Genomic DNA, 19,906 nt, shown 5'->3' with positions numbered 1-19,906 from the left:
CATGGGTGTGGAGACCATGTGGTCTCGTAGAATGGGGTCACTCCAGATGAGTGCGTGTTACATACCATGTTTTCGTACGTGAGAGTACGTCGTAAGCCAATTGATGTAAGCTCGGAAATGAGTTATTTTTTGAAAGTACATAATGTAAGTTCATCATGTTATCTTGGATGTTACAAATCTTTAATATCATGAATAACAAGTACCAAAAGGGTTGGAAAGCTTAGACGTTAAACGAATTGAAGAAAATAATTTCGTTGAAAGTCGACAAGTTTGGAATGTTATAACATATACTTTTGGGGTGAGAATAGGGTGATTAACATCATGAGGAGTTTAAGTTATGAGTTATTTTAGTCGTATGATAGTCGTGTGTTATATTTTTAAGTCAAATGAGTTGTGGAACAAAAGTTGGCAAAAGTCATCACAAGTTGCATTCATAATGTGCTGAAACTTAGGTCAAATGTAGCTGCCCTTTTCTCGAAATATACTTGGAATCAAGGGATGATCTACATATCAAATTGAATATCTACAAGTCTAGTTTCTAAATCTTTAAACCGTTCATCGATACGATATCGGACTAAAGAGATATTCGCGTTTTTGCGAGACTACGCAAGCAGCTCCCATGGGACCCACAAAGTCAGTTTAAACTTCAGCTTGTATTTAAGTCATTAATATGTCGTTTTAACTCATTTTTCTCATCCACAACAGTTCCTAAACCCTCCTAAATGCTCTTCAAGGGTTCCTCCATGATTCTAGGGTGAAAACCTATGTTAAAACATGAATCCAACGCTAGAAATCCCGTGGTGCTTGCTAGATCGTAGTTCTTCATCTTGTGGCTGTTTTGGAGGGTTCTTCAAAGGTAAGTAACCTTAGATTTCGTGTTTGAGTAAGCTAAGAATCAGTGCCTCCTTCATGTATATTAGAGTTTCAAGGCGAAATACAAGTTTTTACACACCAACATGAACACAAAAGTTGATTCAACAAGAGAATACAACTCCTAAAGTGTTATGGTGTGACTGAGGGTTGTTGTGAGCTACACCATCTGGGGATTTCAAGTTGTATCTACTGCCTAAGGTAATTAAATCATGTTCTTGGTTTTGCTTAAGGTCAATCATGTGTTGGTTGAGTTGTTTGAGCGAAAATCTAAGACATAGTAACTGACATGGCATAAGGAATCGTTATCTTTGTTGTGGGCTGTATTGAGGCTATATATATGGTTTGTTGTGGCTGGAATTTGTTATAAATAGTTTATTATGTTGTGGCTGCTGTTGTTAATCTTATCTATGTGCTAATTCAGTGGATTGAAGAAGATAACATGAAAAATAAGATGTTGACGATAAATGTTAAGGTGCTAGGTGTGTAGACTATATTTGAAGATTATGCTTATGATCTTTTGGGTTGAAAATGATATGGTAAGCATAAGTATGATGTTATATATGTTGTGGGCGGATTCATGGAAAAGGAATTTGATTCAAACCATATTTTGTCAATCGTAAATCGAGCTTGCCACTCAAAATGGTTGTTGAACAAATCAGAGAGCTTATTGTGAATTATATTGTTGTTGTTTGGGATGTTTGGTGACTTTTGGTAACATATGGGATGTAGTACAAATAGGGGAGGTGTTGTCCGTTTTCTTGTAGAATATTGGTTTCTAAATATGAGAGTTACAATGCTTATATGATGACGATGAAGTCGGTTTACTCATTCTAGACGTAAGAAGATCATATTGAGCTTGCTTGAAGATTGGATAGAAGATTTCAAAGGTATGCTAAGGCACTTCCTTCTTTCTTTTGGCATGTTCAAAAATGAAATGTACATAAACGATACACAATTTCATAACGGATCTACTCCTAGCAACTAAGGTTGCCCATATTGTTCTTTCCTTATAAAGTTATTCTAAGCAAGAATGTATGATCCTTAAATCCTAATGCGGTTCATATTGATGGTATGGATGTACATAATGTTAATCGAAGGTGCAACGACCTTACGTCACTCCGAAAGGTTTAGAACGTGATTCCATGAGTCCAGCATGTATTATATATAGTATCTAGTTTACTCTACTGAGCCGCGCTATAGTCGGTCGGGTACAGCACCTATTGTGAAACCACTTATCAGTTGGGTCTACCGAGCTCCACGTGGCCGGGTACGATTCTACCGAGTCTTATGATGGTGGGGTACGTTTTTACCAAGTCCTCTTTGAGGTCAGATACGATATGATGATGATGATGCCCATAGAGGCGTATGTTTTTAAAATTTTATGTATATATATGTATTATGCATTTCATGTCAGTAGCCCCTAGAGGCACTCAGATGTTACAGGTTGTATCTCCTCTATCTCTCTTTACATTACTGTTCTTGTTTATGTTTTCCTGCCTTACATACTCGATACTTTATTCGTACTCACGTCCCTTTTGCCTGGGGACGCAGCGTTTCATGCCCGCAGGTCCCGATTGGTAGGTTGACAGTCCTCCAAGTAGGCTATCAGCTCAGCGGAAGGTGTTGGTGCACTCCACTTGCTCTGGAGTTACCTATTTGGTCAGTATGTTTTGGATATGTATTGATTGGTATGGGGGGCCCTGTCCCAACCTTTATGATTTTATATACTCTTAGAGGCTTGTAGACAGATGTCAGGTGTATGGATACTTGTATGGCCTTGTCGGCCTATGTTTTGAGTTTACAAATTGTCATGTCGACCTTATAGGCCCCTATGTCACATGTATAAGTTTGTATATCATGTTGGGTCGTCATATGTTGAGTATTCCCTTATGTTTTATTCTTGTTATCACATGAAAGGTTTTCTGGCTCATTTACCCATGATAGTATGATAAGAAAGACATGTTACATTGGTACTCGATTGAGTAAGCCACCGGGTGCCTGTCACGGCCCCTTCGGTTTGGGACGTGACAATGCGAATTTAGAATGGTGATGTGGGGAATGGAACTATTATTATCTCTAAGGCAAGCTAAGGATGAACTAGAAGAAGTTAGATTAATTAGCCATGGTTGAATTGGCTTAATGGAGGCGGTGATTAGTCCCTTCAGCGTGATTAAGTAATGCGTGTGATTTGGGCGATACGTGCAAGGTTTGATGGCCGCCGTAATTGATTATATTTGGAGGTATTCAAGTATTATGTCCTGGTATTTGTAGGAGGATCCCGGAAGGGTTATGGTGGTTTAGACCTCTGCTTGAGGATTTGAATGTTCTACAGTTATGAGAAGTTACTCGCGTATTTCTGTGGTTCTCTTGGATGATTTAAGTAAAAGACTTTCTAGGTGATGAAGCTTCCATATTAGTGGTTCAAGGGTTATGATGAAATTCTTATACAGTCGCATATCGGCATGTTAGGTGTAGTGAGCGATATGAAAAAAATTAAAAGTGAGGAACCGAGGTTGCGGTTCGGTGTTGACAAGATGTCACGAGCTCGGATGGGCAAGAAAGGGATTTGAATGTTTAGAGTAAGCTGGTATTGTCTATAGAGTCTCCTGATATCGGTGTTTTGCAAAAGAGGCTTTGTAACCTGGTTGTGGATTCTTGATTTGCTTTGAAACATTAGTGTGGCCGGTGGTATGGATGTGCAAACTTGTTGTCTGGTGCGGAAGGTCGCGGGAGCGTGTCTCACGAGGAGATTGTATGAGTGTGACATGTAGTCACTTGACAAAGTGGAAATTTAAACCAAGTATGAAGATTGTGATAATATCGCTAATTTGAGAAGTTAGGCCTGAAGGGAACTTGGTTTATTGGGTTGTGGACTATGGAGATTTACTCTAGTTATGATTGTTGTTATTGTGAGTTATTGGAAAAGGGATATTTAGGGACCCTTGAAAGGTTATTTGCCTATTACGGTGCGATCACAATCGGCTTGAGGTATATGGATGGACTTAAATATGAACGTGGGCTCTACATCAGGCCGGACGTGTTCATTTCAGCAAAGCGCTCCTTATGAAGGAGTACTTGGACATTGGATGCTATTTCGTTGTCGGCTATTTCATGCAATGCTATATTGGGCCGTGTGAGTTATGAACCGGCTTGATAAATTTCTTATTTGTTGAGGTTCTGCGTAGCGATGATGTTATGTGAGCAGGATGGCACTTGTGACTCAAATTATATATCGCACCTCAGTTGTGCTTAAGTTTTGTAGCTTATTGCTATCTGTCTTCCCAGGGATGGTATTATGCACTTAGTGTGCTTACAACCGATATTCGGTATTTAGTAGTAATGATAAATTTAGCTCGGTGTGTATTTCCTTGTGTGAGTTCTATGTGTGGATCGGGTTGCACGCCGCAACAGTGTTATGTTGAGTACAATCACTTATATTCTATTTTGTGTGTTTTGTTTCCCATTGTCTGAAAGTTTCATGACACCTTTCGGTCTTCTAATTAGTTAGTGTTGGTTGAGTATCCCTTTCCAAAGTTTGTTGTCATTATGTATCACGTTTAAGTTTGTGGCCTATCGGCACGTTTTGGCATCATATGAGACTTTTTTTTTCATGTCGGGGGTGGCTTATTGCCTGAGCAGCTTATACTGGGTAAGACAAGACTATTGGATCTAGGATCAGTGCGATCGGATTATATGAGGTATATTAAAGAGCAAAAAATATTATTTGGTTCAGAATGAGGTAATGGTTCTTGTTAGGAGTATAGCCTCAATGATTTGTTGGCTCGGTAGTTGGTTATGAATTTCTACACGTCTCTTCCATCGTGGCAGTATTGCAAAGGGTTAGAACAGGATTTATATATGTCATGGGGTGCGTTGGGAGCATCAGATTCGTGGATTTTCGGCTGTTGTTATCCGAGGATGTTATTATGGTCATATGAGTTATGCAGTGCATAGTGTGGAATTCAGCAAAGGTATGCAATCTTGTATTGGTGCATCGTGTGGTGATTGATACGGTGTTCATATATTGGAAGCAGGCCTGACAGAGAATTTCGAATGTTGAAACTGGGCTCTAAGGCTCATTTGCCTAAATAAAAGAGGATATCTTCATATTTGATCGAGCTAATGTGCTCAATTGGGTTGTAGTAGCACGGGTCGGTGCACGAGGTGTTAAACAATGATTTCGGACCACTCCAGTGCAGGTCTCAGCACGTTCGAGGACGAACGCATGTTTAAGTGGGAGAGAATGTAACGACTCGACCGGTCGTTATGAGCTCTGGTGTGTCGTTCAGAAGTTTGAGACCATGAGCAACTTCACTTCAGGTATTATGACTTGTACGCATGGTCAAAATTGAATTCCGAGAAGTTCGGAGTTGATTCGGAAAGAGAATTTGCATCTCGGAAGCTTTAAGTTGGAAGAATTGACAAGGATTGGATTTTTGAGTACAAGATCTCAGAATCGGGATTTGAAGTTCCAACAAGTCCGTATGATGGTTTTGTACTCGGCCGTATGTCCGGATCGGGTGTTGGATGAACCAGGAGCGTTTCGGCGCCTATTGTGGAAGTTAGCATTTTTAAAGAGTTTCATAAATTTGGGTTGAAGTGCATTTCAATGCCATCGATGTTCGTTTGGGATTCCGAGCCTAGGAGTAGCTCCATATGGTAATTCAGGTATTGGGAGCGCATCCGGAATTGTATTTGGAGGTCCGTAGGTCATTTTGGAGTCATTTGGCTAAAGTTAGAAATTTGGAGGTTTTTGAGAAGTTTGACCGGAAGTGGACTTTTTGATATCGGTGTCAGATTTCTATTTCGGAAGTTGGAGTAGGTCCGTAATGTCAAATATGACTTGTGTGCAAAATTTGAGGTCAATCGGATATGATTTGATGGGTTTCGGCATCGAATGAAGAAGTTCGATGTTCTAAAGTTTATCAAGTTTGAAATGGAGTGTGATTCATAGTTTTAGCTTCTTCTGATGTGATTTGAGGCCTCGAGCAGGTCCGCATTATGATTTGGGACTAGCTGGTATGATTGGTCGGGGTCCTGGGGGCCTCGCGTGGATTCCGGATGGTTAACGGATCAAACTTGGAATTTGAAGAAAGAAGGAAGCAACTGCCTTATGGGGTAACCGCACCTGCGAGGCTTGGGCCGCAGGTGCTGTCATGATCCAAAATCCATTAAAGGTCGTGATGACGCCGGGCACCACTGTCAGGCAAGCCAACACCAAGAAGTTAATTAAATTCTCATTTTAGTATTTTTGAAATAATTTCTTTTCCTTACATTAAACAATTTATAATGAACTTCACTGAGTAAATAACTCTGTCTTTAACAAATTTAAATATTGAAAAATCCCATAGTCATCCCAGAACCTGGTGTCACAAGTGCATGAGCATCAACTAAAAATTATACATAAAATATAGCATCTGTCCGGAGTACTAACTTGGACAGAAAAGGAAATATAATACTTTGAAGGGGACTCTGCTAGGTGCGGGTCGTATCGAGAGATGCAACTCACCTAAGTCTCCGTATCAACCATGCCGCAGCGCCCAACTAGGCAACTAGATATACATGTGCCTGTACAACAAAAATGCACAGCAAGTGTAGTATGAGTACGAAAATAACGCGTACCTAGTAAATATCAAGTCTAACCTCGAAGAAGTAGTAACGAGAGGTCGACATCGACACTTACTAGTGGTCCAATAATATAATCAGTCAAGGATTTATTAAAAACAACAGTAAACTCAAGGGAATCATGAAGCAAGTAAACAATCCGTTTGGTAATAAGAGATTTCCTATTTCATATTTCATCGTTTATCAATTTATCTCAGGCAAGTGAGGCAATATCATTATTTATAAATTTCAAGGCAAGTAATACAAGCATGCGCAAATCATGCCGAGGTCGTACGATCCGATCCAACATAATATTTAAACTGTGCACTGCCAGAGGTTCAAATGGCGCGAATCATAGATGCATCTATTACCCCGCTCGCGAATCATACATGCGACGCGGTCAAATATAAATAAACACATCAAACAGTCAATCAAGAATTCATCGGGGAAAAAATTACCCAAAGAAATGGCAACTTCTCTTTAAAGGTCAAGAAAATGAGGTTAAACTTCTTTCAGAAATTCATTTACCAATTCAATATGAATTAAGCAATTTAAATTGTCACTAAGGTTACAAATATTTCAAGTATAGCATGCTTTCGTGTCCTAGACTACCCGGACTTACGCATAATAGTAGCTACGCACGGACCTTCGTCACCTCGTGCGTGCGTAGCCCCCACAAATAGAAGCACATATTTAATTATTTCACCTATGGGGATAATTCCCTCTTACAAGGTTAGAAAGGAGACTTACCTCGTCTCAAGGCCTACTTTCCGATCCATGGATGAGCTTAAACCCCCAAATCGGTGTCGAACAATCCAACTATTTAAATGGTGTATAAACAAATCAATATACGCTCAAAAGTTCATATTCCAAATTTTAAGGTGATTACCCAACTCTAAATGCAAGATTCCTAAAATTCACCCCCGGGACCACGTGCCAGGATTTCGAAAATTTTCGAATATAAACTTTACCCATAACCCCATGAACTCAAATATATAATTTGTTTCAAATTCCATGCCAAAGTTCTTGGTCAAAATCCAAAAATACCAATTTCTAGGTTTTTTACCAAACCCCCAAGTTTTTACTAATTTTCTATGAATTTTCCATGTTAAAAACTGGATATAATCCAAGTAATTAACTTGCAATAGGTGAGAATCACTTACCTTGACATAGATGATGAAGATGGAGCTCCTAAATCGCTCCTAGGTCGTCTCCCATGGAGGAAATGAGATGAAATGAGCCAAACCAATTTTTTCAAACATATGCATTGCCCAGGCGACCCTTTTTCGCGTTCGCGAGCCCACCATCGCGTTCGCGATGAACAAAATTCTCAAAAGCCATTTCCAAACTCTTCTCACATATCCTCTAGTATAATGTTAATAACTGTTTGTACAAAACTCCAAATCATAAATGGTTTAACTTTCTGAAAATTAGACACCCTGATCTAGAACTTTCATGTTTTGGGCATCTCCTAATTCTTTATAGATTTCGAGATATAGGCCTCCAAAGTCATCCCTATGCAACACAAATTTCTTGTTCATCTTCCCGTACAGCCTGTAGTGTATCAGCCATAACTTTTTGTACACAAATCTAAATGCAAAATGGTTTACTTTTCTGAAAACTATACACAAAGGGCTACAACTTATATTTTTGGATTATCTCCAAATTCCTTATAGGTTGCGAGATATGAGCCTCCGAAATCAGACTTGTGCAACAGAGTTTTCCTTCTTCGCAAACGCGATGCTCTCCCCGCAAACGCGAAGAACTAAGTCCCTAATGCCAAATCCTTCTTCTTGAGTGAGAGGATCCACGCGAACGCGAAGAACAACACCAGACACCAGCATCAGCTATTGCAAAACAGCCTGAAATGATCCGAAACCACCCCAAAACACAACAGAGGCCCCCGGGGCCCCGTCCAATCACACAAACCAGTCCCATAAAATAACACAGACCTGCTCGAGGCCTCAAATCCCATCAAACAACATCAAAATCATGAATCGCACCCAATTCAAGCTTAATGATCTTTAGAATTCAAACTTCTACATTCGATGTCGAAATCTATCAAATCACGTCCGATTGACCTCAAATTTTGCACACAATTCACATTCGACAATACAGAACTACTCCAACTTCCGGAATTGGAATTCGACCCTGATATCAAAAGGTCGACTTCCGGTCAAACTTCTCAAAAACCATCAAATTTCTAACGCCAAATCACCCCAAAATGACCTATGGACCTCCGAATCCACTTCCGGACGCGCTCCCAATACCAGAATCACCATACGGAGCTATTCCCAGACTCGAAATCCCAAACGGACATCGATAACATTGAAATGCACTGCAACCCAAATTTATGAAATTCTTCCAAAATGTCAACTTCCACAATAGGCGCCGAAACGCTCACGGGCCATCCAAAACCCGATCCGAACATACGCCCAAGTCCAAAATAATCATACGAATCTATTGGAACCTTCGAATCTTGATTCCGAGGTCGTTTACTCAAAAAATCTAGCCTTAGTCAATTCTTTCAACATAAAGCTTCCGAAATGAGAATTTTCTTTCCAAATCAACTCCGAACTTCCCGAAATTCAATTCTGACCACGTGTACAAGTCATAATACCTGAAGTGAAGCTGCTCATGGCCTCAAACCGCCGAATGACGCGCTAGAGCTCAAAAAGACCGGTCGGGTCGTTACAATCTCTCCCACTTAAACATACGTTCGTCCTCAAACATGCTGAGAATTGCACTGGAGTTGTCCGAAATCACTGTTTAACACCTCGTGCACCTACCCGTGCTACCACAACTCAGTTGAGCACATTAGCTCGATCAAATCTGAAGATATTCTCTTTCATTTAGGCAAACAGGCCTTCGAGCCCAATTCCAACATCTGAATTACATACGAATATCGTATCAATCACCACACGATGTACTAGAACATGACTACATGCCTTTGCTGAATCCACACCTTTGACCACATAATTCACAAGACCATAATAACATTCTCTAATCATAATAGCCTACATTCCCCGAATCTGATGCTCACAATGCACCCTATGACATATATGCGTCCTGTTCTAACTCTTACAATACCGTCACGACGGAAGAGGTGTCTAGAAGTTCATAACCAAATGCCAAGTCAACAATTCATTGGGTCTATACTTCGGACAAGAATCATCACCTCATTCTGAACCAAATAATGGTATTTTCTCGTTAATATACTTCATATAACCCGATCGCACTGATCCTAGATCCAATAATCTCGTCTCACCCAGTACGAGTTGCTCAAGCAACCAGCCACCCCCAGACATGACCAAGAAGTCTCACATGATGCCACAATGTGCCAATAGGCTACAAACTTGAACGTGATACATGCGAAAAACAAACTCTGGAAACGGCTACTCAACCCACGTAACTAATTAGACAACCGAAAAGGTGTCATGAACCCTCCTTAGAAAATGAGAAACAAAATACATAAAATATAATATAGGGGACTGTACTCAACATCACACTGCTGCAGCGTGCAACCCGATCCAAACAACATACCCGTGGTGGCGTGCTACCTGATCCACACATAAATCTATATAAGGAGATACATACCGAGCTAGAGTGCTCACGATTACCAAATATTGAATATCGGCCACAAGCACGCTAAGTGCATAATACCATCCCCGGGGAGACAGATAGCGTCATACGCTACAAAACTCAAGCACAATTGAGGTGCGATATATGATCTAAATCTCAAGAGCCATCCTGCTTGCATAACGCCATCGCTATACGGAACCTCAACACATAAGAAAATTATCAAGTTGTCTCACAACTCATACTGCACATTATAGTATTACATGAAATAGCCGACGACGAGATAACATCCAACGTACGAATACTCCTCCATAAGGAGTGCTATGCTGAAATTAGCACATCTAGCCTGATATAGAGCCCATATTCATATTTAAATCCACCCAACGACCACAAGCCGATTCTGACCGCACCGTACTAGGCTAATAACCTTTCAAGGGTGCATAATAACCCTTTTCTCCCATAACACACAAGAACAACCATCATAATCAGAACAAACTTCCACAGTCCACGGCCAAATGATCGAGCGCTCTCTAGGCATAAGTTCTCAAATTAGCGATATTACCACAATCATCCTACTTGGATTCAATTCTTCAATAAATCAAGTGACTACACATCACACTTATACAATCTTCACGTGGGATACACTCCCACGACCTTCCGCACCAGGTAACAAGTCTGCACATCCATACCACCGACCGCACTAAAGCTATAAAGCAAATCAAGAATCTACAATTCAATACACAAGGCCCCTTACACGCAACATCGACCTTAGGTGACGCGGAAAACAATACCATCTTACTTTAAACATCAAAATCCTTTTCCTGCTCATCCGAGCTCATGACATCCTTGTCAACACCAAATCACAATCTTGAACCCTCAACTTCGTATCCCATGCTACTTGCTGCACTTAATCACGCCATTGCGCAAGAGTACAAGAATTTCATCATAACTCCTGAACCACTAATAGGGTAAACACTTCATCATATAGAAACCTTCTACTTAACTCATTCCAAGAGAACCATAGCAACATGCGAGTAACTTCTCATAACCGTAGAACATTCAAATCCCCAAGTAGTGGTCTGAACAACCATAACCCTTCCGGGATCCGCTTACACATAACATGCCATAATACTTGAATACTTCAAAATAAAATCAATTACGGCGGCCGTTGAGCCTCGCACATACCGATACCACTATGCCAATTCAACCATGGCTAAGCAATCTAACTTCTTATAATTCATCCTTAACTTGCCTTAGAGACAATAATAGCTCCATTCCTTACATCACCAACCTAAATCCGCACTCACCTTGAGTGAACCCATTCCATGAGACCACATTGTCTCCAAACCCATGAACCGTTTCATACCCTCCTTGCGCGCACATTCGCATCTTCAACTGATACACCTATTCTGATAATTCCTCTACGAATCTGAAGTCTTTTTCTATTTTTCCTCCCAATGCTACACTGCAAGTCGAAAACATCATAGAACATTCTGAGCCTCTTATCATAATCTGCTACAAAAGCTTGATTCTTAACCATATTACGGGATTGAATCCTTAGGCACCCCATTTTTAACCTTTGAATTCACTAGGATCGTTGTTGAGAGTCACCCACTTTGGCTTGGTCCCGAATATAATCAACTCCGAGGCTCCGCTGGCATATGAACACCCATCTCAATGAAGCACCCGACTGAATCACTTTCTTTGTAAATCACCTCTGTACGAAGCATAAATCCTGAATCTTCCCAAAGCCTGAACATGAGTCAATAAGGCCAACTATAGCATACCTTTATCTATTCCTTTGCTCAAATTACCACTTATGTTCTTTTCCCTTACCTGTAATAACTCACCAATACGCTGATAAACCAAAACTCATAAGTAGATAACCATGCAACATAATCGTAGAAGGTGGGACCCTCCTACTTAGCTTGAAGCTACTGTTACACAACTATGGAACCCACCAAGATTCCTTCTTCATTTTTGACATGATCTTACACAACCAACCAGCCAAATTCCTCAAATCCTTCTGTTAGTATTTCATGAACACTCTGAACCTGTAGAAACATTCACATATTCAACTTATTACTGGATAGTCAGTAAAATCCTTCGCAGAAGCTTTGTCAAACACGCAACCGCTGACCTGCTCACAGGAGATAACCCACATGTAGAAATTACACGCCGACATCTTCCAACGTCGCTGCACGGGGTAAAATAACTACGACATCAACAACCCATCCTGAGCCAGTGCTCATTCACCAATTGTACTAGTCCGTTCACTTCTTGTGGACATCAACTAAATGTGCGACAATATCTTCCAATTCAAAGTTATATTGCATCCTTTTCGTATCAAGCAACTCCCTTTGTGTTGCATCCAATGTCCCGCCGTATAATAGCCAATATTTCAAATTAATCCCTTGGACCCAATCACCGTCCACTAAAATTCCCAAATCACTCTAAACTTTTCCTCAAGGTGTGTAGTTATCTTGCCACTGAACCCATATGCTACTCTGCCACTCTCCCACTTTGGTCAAACTCACTCCTTTAAGCAGCTACTCGACTTTCGCTTCTTACACCTGGCCTTTTAGAAATTTAACCACCGCCTGACACTTCCCACATGTCCATCCTCATCCTTTGCTGCCCAGTTGTTGCCTTAGATCAATATCTATCTCGGTAGCACTTGAACCGATAGATCGCTACTAACTTCAACCCTTTCCGAAGATCCTCCTTCTCGAGGCGTCAGCATTAGAAATACCCATTCAATCCTGAACCACCGCACCCCACGATCTCTGACAATCGCTTCTCCATTACTATCTCACAATATCATGCCCCAAAGGCGAATTGTAGAAGATCATAACACCAGCAAACTTTACACATTCAATCGAGTACGACGACACCACGTCGCAGATAAAAACTCCACCACACTTGAAAACATCAAGTCTCGTTACTCTATCAACCCAAACCTGAACATTTATAGTCCGATTGCCTTTCCTCCACCGGAAATAAAATATCGAATCTCCGAATCGTGCTCTGAGTAAACCTCTTTTCAAGTCATTCACTGCCCCGACACATAGGCAAACATCCTACCATCACATAAATATTGTGCGATAACCATTCATAAGCATCACAACAACCTGTGCATAGCCTCAAAGCTCTCAAAAGTATAGCTACTGAGCTGAAACAACAGAATATCCTTTCGCAAGGCGACGACAATTGCCCAAACAACTACGCAGGGAGAAACATCTCGTACCTTATCTGTAGTACCATTAAAATTCCTCGATTCCCGATTTAGAACCACCGTTCACGTCGCATAAGATTGAATGGGAAGGAAATGAAGGCATAAGCCTCAAAGGAATCAAACCACACGAAGAGGAATCAAGAAGGGAAGTGCTCCTAACAACCCTATAGACTCTCGAAGATAAGTACAAACGTCTCCGTACCGATCCGCAAGACTTTACTAGACTCGCTCATGACTCGTGAGACCTAAGGGAACCTAGTGCTCTATTACCATGTTGGCACGATCCAGAATCCATTAAAGGTCGTGATGGCGTCGGACACCACTGTCAGGCAAGCCAACAACAAGAAGTTAATTAAATTCTAGTTTTGGTATTTTTGAAATCATTTCTTTTCCTTACATTAAACAATTTATAATGAACTTCACTAAGTAAATAATGATGTCTTTAACTAATTTAAATACTGAAAAATCCCATAGTCATCCCATAATCTGGTGTCACAAGTGCTTGAGAATCAACTAAGAATTATACATAAAATACAACATCTGTCCCGAATACAAATTTGGACAGAAAAGGAAATATAATACTTTGAAGGGGACTCTGCTGGTTGCGGGTCGTATCGAGAGATGCAACTCACCTAAGTCTCCGTATCAACCATGCCGCTGCGCCCAACTAGGCCACTGGACATACATGTGCATGTGCAATAAAAATGCACAGCAAGTGTAGTATGAGTACGAAAAAAATGCGTACCAAGTAAATATCCAGTCTAACCTCGAAGAATTAGTAACGAGAGGTCGACTTCGACACTTACTAGTGGTCCAATAATATAATCAGTCGTGGATTTATTAAAAACAACAGTAAACTCAAGGGAATCATGAAGCATGTAAACAATCCGTTTGGTAATAAGAGATTTCCAATTCCATATTTCATTGTTTATCAATTTATCTCAGGCAAGGGAGCAATATCATTAATTATAAATTTCAAGGCAATCAGTACAAGCATGGGCAAATCATGCCGAGGTCGTACGACCCGATCCAGCATAGTATTTAAATTGTGCACTGCCAGAGGGTTGAATGGCGTGAACCATAGATGTATCTATTACCCGGCTCGCGAATCATACATGCGATGCGGTCAAATGTAAATAAACATATCAAACAGTCAATCAAGAATTCATCAGGGAAACAATTACCCAAAGAAATGGAAACTTATCTTTAACGGTCAAGAAAATGATGTAAAACTTTTTTTAGAAATTCATTTACCAATTCAATATGATTTAAGCAATTTAAATTGTCAATAAGGTTACAAGTATTTCAAGTATAGCATGTTTTCGGGTCCTAGACTACCTGGACGTAAGCATAATAATAGCTACACACGGACCCTCGTCACCTCGTGCGTGCGTAGCCCCTGCAAATAGAAGCACATATTTAATTATTTCACCTGTGGGGATAATTCCCTCTTACAAGATTAGAAAGAAGACTTTACCTCCTCTCAAGGCCTATTTTCCGATCCATGGATGAGAGTAAACCCCCAAATCGGTGTCGAACAATCCAAAACTATTCAAATGGTGTATAAACAAATCAATATACGATCAAAAGTTCATGTTCCAACTGTTAAGGTGATTACCCAACTCTAAATGCAAGATTCCTAATATTCACCTGGGCCCACGTGCCTGGATTCCAGAAATTTTACGAAGATAAACTTTACCGATAACCCCACGAACTCAAATATATAATTTATTTCAAATTCCATGCCCTAATTCGTGGTCAAATCCAAAAATACAAATTTCTAGGTTTTTTCCAAGTTTTCACTAATTTTCCATGAATTTTCCATGCTAAAATCTAGATATAATCCAAGTAATTAACTTGCAATAGGTGGGAATCACTTACCTTGACATAGATGATGAAGATGGAACTCCAAAATCGCTCCTAGGTTGTCTCCCATGGAGGAAATGAAATGATATGAGCCAAAACCATTTTTCAAACATATACACTGCCCAGACGACCCTTCTTCGCGATCATGAGCCCCCCATCGCGTTCGCGATGAACAAAATTCTCAAAAGCCATTTCTAAACTCTTCTCAAACAGCCTCTAGTATAATGGTCATAACTTTTTGTACAAAACTCCAAATCCCAAATGATTTAACTTTCTTAAAACTAGACACCAACATCTACAACTTTCATGCTTTGGTCATCTCCAATTCCTTATAGATTTTGAGACATAGCCTCCAAAGTCAGCCCTGTGCAACACAAATGTCTTCTTCATCTTCTCGGACAACCTGTAGTGTCTCAGCCATAACATTTTGTACACAAATTCAAATGCTAAATGTGACGACCCGGCCGGTCGTCTTAAAAATCTACGCCCCGATCCCCTATTAACTGCTTACCCTAAGTTCATTTCTGCTATTTTGGTTTGTCGGGACGTTCGGTGTTGAGTTTCAGAGAGCTTTGGGACACTTAGTCCCTAAATGAGAGCTTAAGTGTTGAAAAGTGATCCGTAGTCGGAACAGTGTGAAGACGACCTCGAAATGGAAATCCGATGGTTCCGTTAGCTCCGTTAGGTGATTTTGGGGTTGGGAGCGTGTTCAGAATGTATTTTGGAAGTCCGTAGCTCATTTAGGCTTGAAATACCGAAGTTTGAATTTTTGAAGTTTCCGGTCCGATAGTGAGTTTTTGACCTGAGGTTTGGATTGGAATTCCGAAAATTGCAGTAGCTCCGTCATGTCATTTGGGATGTGTGTGCAAAATTTCAGGTCATCTGGTGTTGTTCTTCGCATTCGCGTGGATCCTCTCGCTTTCGCGAAGAAGGATTTGGCTTCAGAGACTTTGTTCTTCGCGTTCGCAGAGAGAGCCTCGCGTTCGCGAAGAAGAAAATCTCTGTTGCACAGATCTGACTTTGGAGGCTCATATCTCGCAATCTATAAGTAATTTGGAGATGATCCAAAAATGAAAGTTGTATAACCTTGTGTCTAGTTTTCAGAAAAGTAAATCATTTAGTGTCACGACCCCAGATCACTCCCCATGAACATGTCGTGATGGCACCTAGCCCATATAACTAGGTAAGCCTAACAATGCGAAAATAACAACCTAACTTGCAGAATAATTAATTAAAAGTGATCATATTAAAATAATAATTGCATATAAGGCCGCTCGGACTATACAACTCAAAAGAAATACGAAAGTCTACAGCTCAATACCAAAACCCGAAAACTCACGGGAACCACAGGCTAACAGAAAACATAGTACGCTGCTCTAACTCTAGAAAATCTGAACAACTGAGACAAAAGGGGATAAACTAAATCCTAAAGCTGGAACAGAATAGAGACTCCTGGTCTGCGGACGCGGCAGATAGACCTCGATGTCTCCGTGTATCTCCTCACCTCAAGGATAGTGCGCCTGAGTAGAGGTACCTGGATCTGCACATGAAAAACATGCGCAGGAAGTTCATGAGTACACCACAGCGGTACTCAGTAAGTGCCAAGCCTAACCTCGGTTGGGTAGTGACGAGGAAGGTCAGGGCCCTACTGAGGTTAAAGAATATAATATAAATCAACAGTATGAGAATAGGCAGTAACAGTGAGTGCAGCAGTGGAATAAGACAGACTAAACAAAACAATAACATATATGCAAGGAACGGAGCAAACACAGAATAAGTACAGCTCAATACCAATGGTAACAATGAGGATCCCCCAGGATACCGTCTCGTTGTCCAGCTATCAATGTGCTGGGGGATCTATCTGGAATCTAACCCGCAGTCCCAAAGTAAATGTGCAGGGGGATCTATCGGGAATCGAACCCGCAGTCCCAAAGTAAGCAAACAAGGGGGGAGGGGGGAGCTACCGGAATCCCACATCCGTAGTCCCAATGTAAATGCGCAACCACAACCAGAAGACATTCAGAAATGAAGTACAAAAGACAAACATCAGGTAGTACTAGCCTAGCATGCTTCACGCAGTACAGTCTAGGCAACTTAAACAATTAGGCAAGTTAAATCAACTAAACATGCTTTTCTAATCTAACACAGGTTATAACTGCAAGTAAAACAAGGCAAATATGAAGGAAACTCAGTCTCAATATCTTAAGTAAAAACCGAATTTTTCAACAATTAGCTCAAGTACGCGCTCGTCACCTCACGTACAAGGCACTTGATTACCACATATCATATCCTAAGGGGAAAGGTTCCCCACACAAGGTTAGACGAGACACTTACCTCGAACCGGCATAAAATCAACTAGAAACCACGCCTTTGCCACGAGAATCCGACTCCAAATGGCCCAAATCTATTCAATACAATTACATATCGTAAATAACATCGCAAGCAACTGATTCTACTATTTAATTCAAAGCTAAGGCGCGAAAATAGGTAAAATGACCAAAACGCCCCTCAGGCCAAAGTCTCAGAATCGGATAATTTTCACATTTTCAGAACCCTCGTACTCTCACGAGTCTAACCATATAAAAATCTCCCAAATCGGAGGTCAAATGCTCACCCAAAACTCAATGGTTTAGTCTAAGAAGTTTTTCTCCCATTTTGATGCCAAATTCGAAATTAGATGATGGATTAAGCTATATATTGATGGAATACAACTAAAAGGGATTAAGAAAATGTTACCCAATGATCTTCACTTCAAAACCCACTCAAAATCTCCCTCTCCCGAGCTCTCAATTGATTTTTCCAACTTTTGAAACCCAACCCTCGAAATTCCCTTTTCTGAACAGGTGTTTCCGCTTCTGCGGACAAGGGACCGCTTCTGCGGTCCCGCTTATGCGGAAAGTGAGCCGCTTCTGCGACTCTCACTAAAACAGACATATCCGCTTATGCGGTCCAGTCAACCGCTTATGCGGTTCCGCTTGTGCGGATTATCCACCGCTTCTGCGGTTCCAAACAAAAGCCAAATGGCCGCATCTGCGGCTATTTTCTCGCAGATGCGAGGCCGCTCCTGCGGAATTTCCTCTGCATCTGCGACACCTGGAAACTCTGCCCAAACCGCTTCTGCGATGATCCAGCCGCAGAAGCGAAAATACCAGAAGATGAAAAAAACCAGCTGCTGCAACACTTCAATAATCTCCCCGTTAACCACCCAAAATCATCCCGAGGCCCCCGGGACCTCAACCAAAAACACCAATACCACCTAATACCTTATTCGAACTTGTACCAATCTTAAAAACACCTAAGACAACGCCGGAAACCCAAATTAATCGAAGATTCAAGCCTAAGAACTTCAAATTCCAACAAAACACGCTTTCGATCAAAACCTAACCAAACCTCGTCCGAATGACCTGAAATTTTGCAAACACATCCCAAATGACATGACGGAGCTACTGCAACTTCCGGAATTCCAATCCGACCCTCGGGTCAAAAACTCACTATCGGACCGGAAACTTCAAAAAATCAAACTTCGGCATTTCAAGCCTAAATGAGCTACGGACTTCCAAAATACATTCTGAACACGCTCCCAACCCCGAAATCACCTAACGGAGCTAACGGAACCATCGGATTTCCATTCCGAGGTCGTCTTCACACTGTTCCGACTATGGATCAATTTTTAACACTTAAGCTCTCATTTAGGGACTAAGTGTCCCAAAACTCTCCGAAACTCAACACCGAACGTCCCGGCAAACCAAAATAGCAGAAATGAACTTAGGGTAAGCAGTTAATAGGGGATCGGGGCGTAAATTCTTAAGACAACCGGCCGGGTCGTCACATCCTCCTACACTTAAACATTCGTTCGTCCTCAAACGAGCATAGAGAACATACCCGAAGTAGTGAAAAGATGAGAGTACTGGCTGCGCATATCCCGCTCGGTCTCCCAAGTCGCCTCCTCAACCGGTTGACCCCGCCACTGAACCTTCACGGACGCAATGTCCTATGACCTTGGCTTCCTGACCTGCCTGTCCAATATAGCCACTGGCTTTTCAACATAGGATAGATCCTTCTCCAACTGAACTGAACTGAAATCCAACACGTGCGATGGATCACCGTGATACCTCCGGAGCATCGAAACATGGAATACCGGATGAACTCCTGCAAAGCTGGGAGGTAAGGCAAGCTCATAAGCAACCTCCCCAAAATGCCTCAATACCTCGAAAGGGCCAATAAACCTCGGACTCAGCTCCCCTTTCTTCCCAAATCTCATAACGCCCTTCATAGGCGACACCCGAAGCAGAACCCGCTCTCCAACCATATAGGAAACATCACGAACCTTCCGGTCCGCGTAACTCTTCTATCTAGATTGGGCCATACAGAGTCTATCCTGAATCACCTTGACTCTCTCCAAAGCATCCTGAACCAAATTTGTGCCCAACAATCTGGCCTCACCCGGCTCGAACCAACCCACCGGAGATCTACATCGTCTACCATATAAGGCCTCGAACTTCTTCAAAGTCCGTGGGAGTCCAGATACGAAGTCCATGGTGATCCGCTCCCACTTCCACTCCGGAATCTCTATCTGCTGAAGCAATCCACCCGGCCTCTGGTGCTCATACTTTACTTGCTGACAATTAAGGCACTGAGCTACAAACCCAACTATATCCTTCTTCATCCGCCTCCACCAGTAGTGCTGCCTCAAATCCTGATACATCTTCGCGGCACCCGGATGAATGGAATACCGCGAACTGTGGGCCT

The sequence above is a fragment of the Nicotiana attenuata genome, chromosome 6, assembly GCF_001879085.1.
Source record: "Nicotiana attenuata strain UT chromosome 6, NIATTr2, whole genome shotgun sequence".
NCBI lineage: Eukaryota > Viridiplantae > Streptophyta > Magnoliopsida > Solanales > Solanaceae > Nicotiana > Nicotiana attenuata.
Note: the sequence above shows the minus strand (reverse complement) of the source record.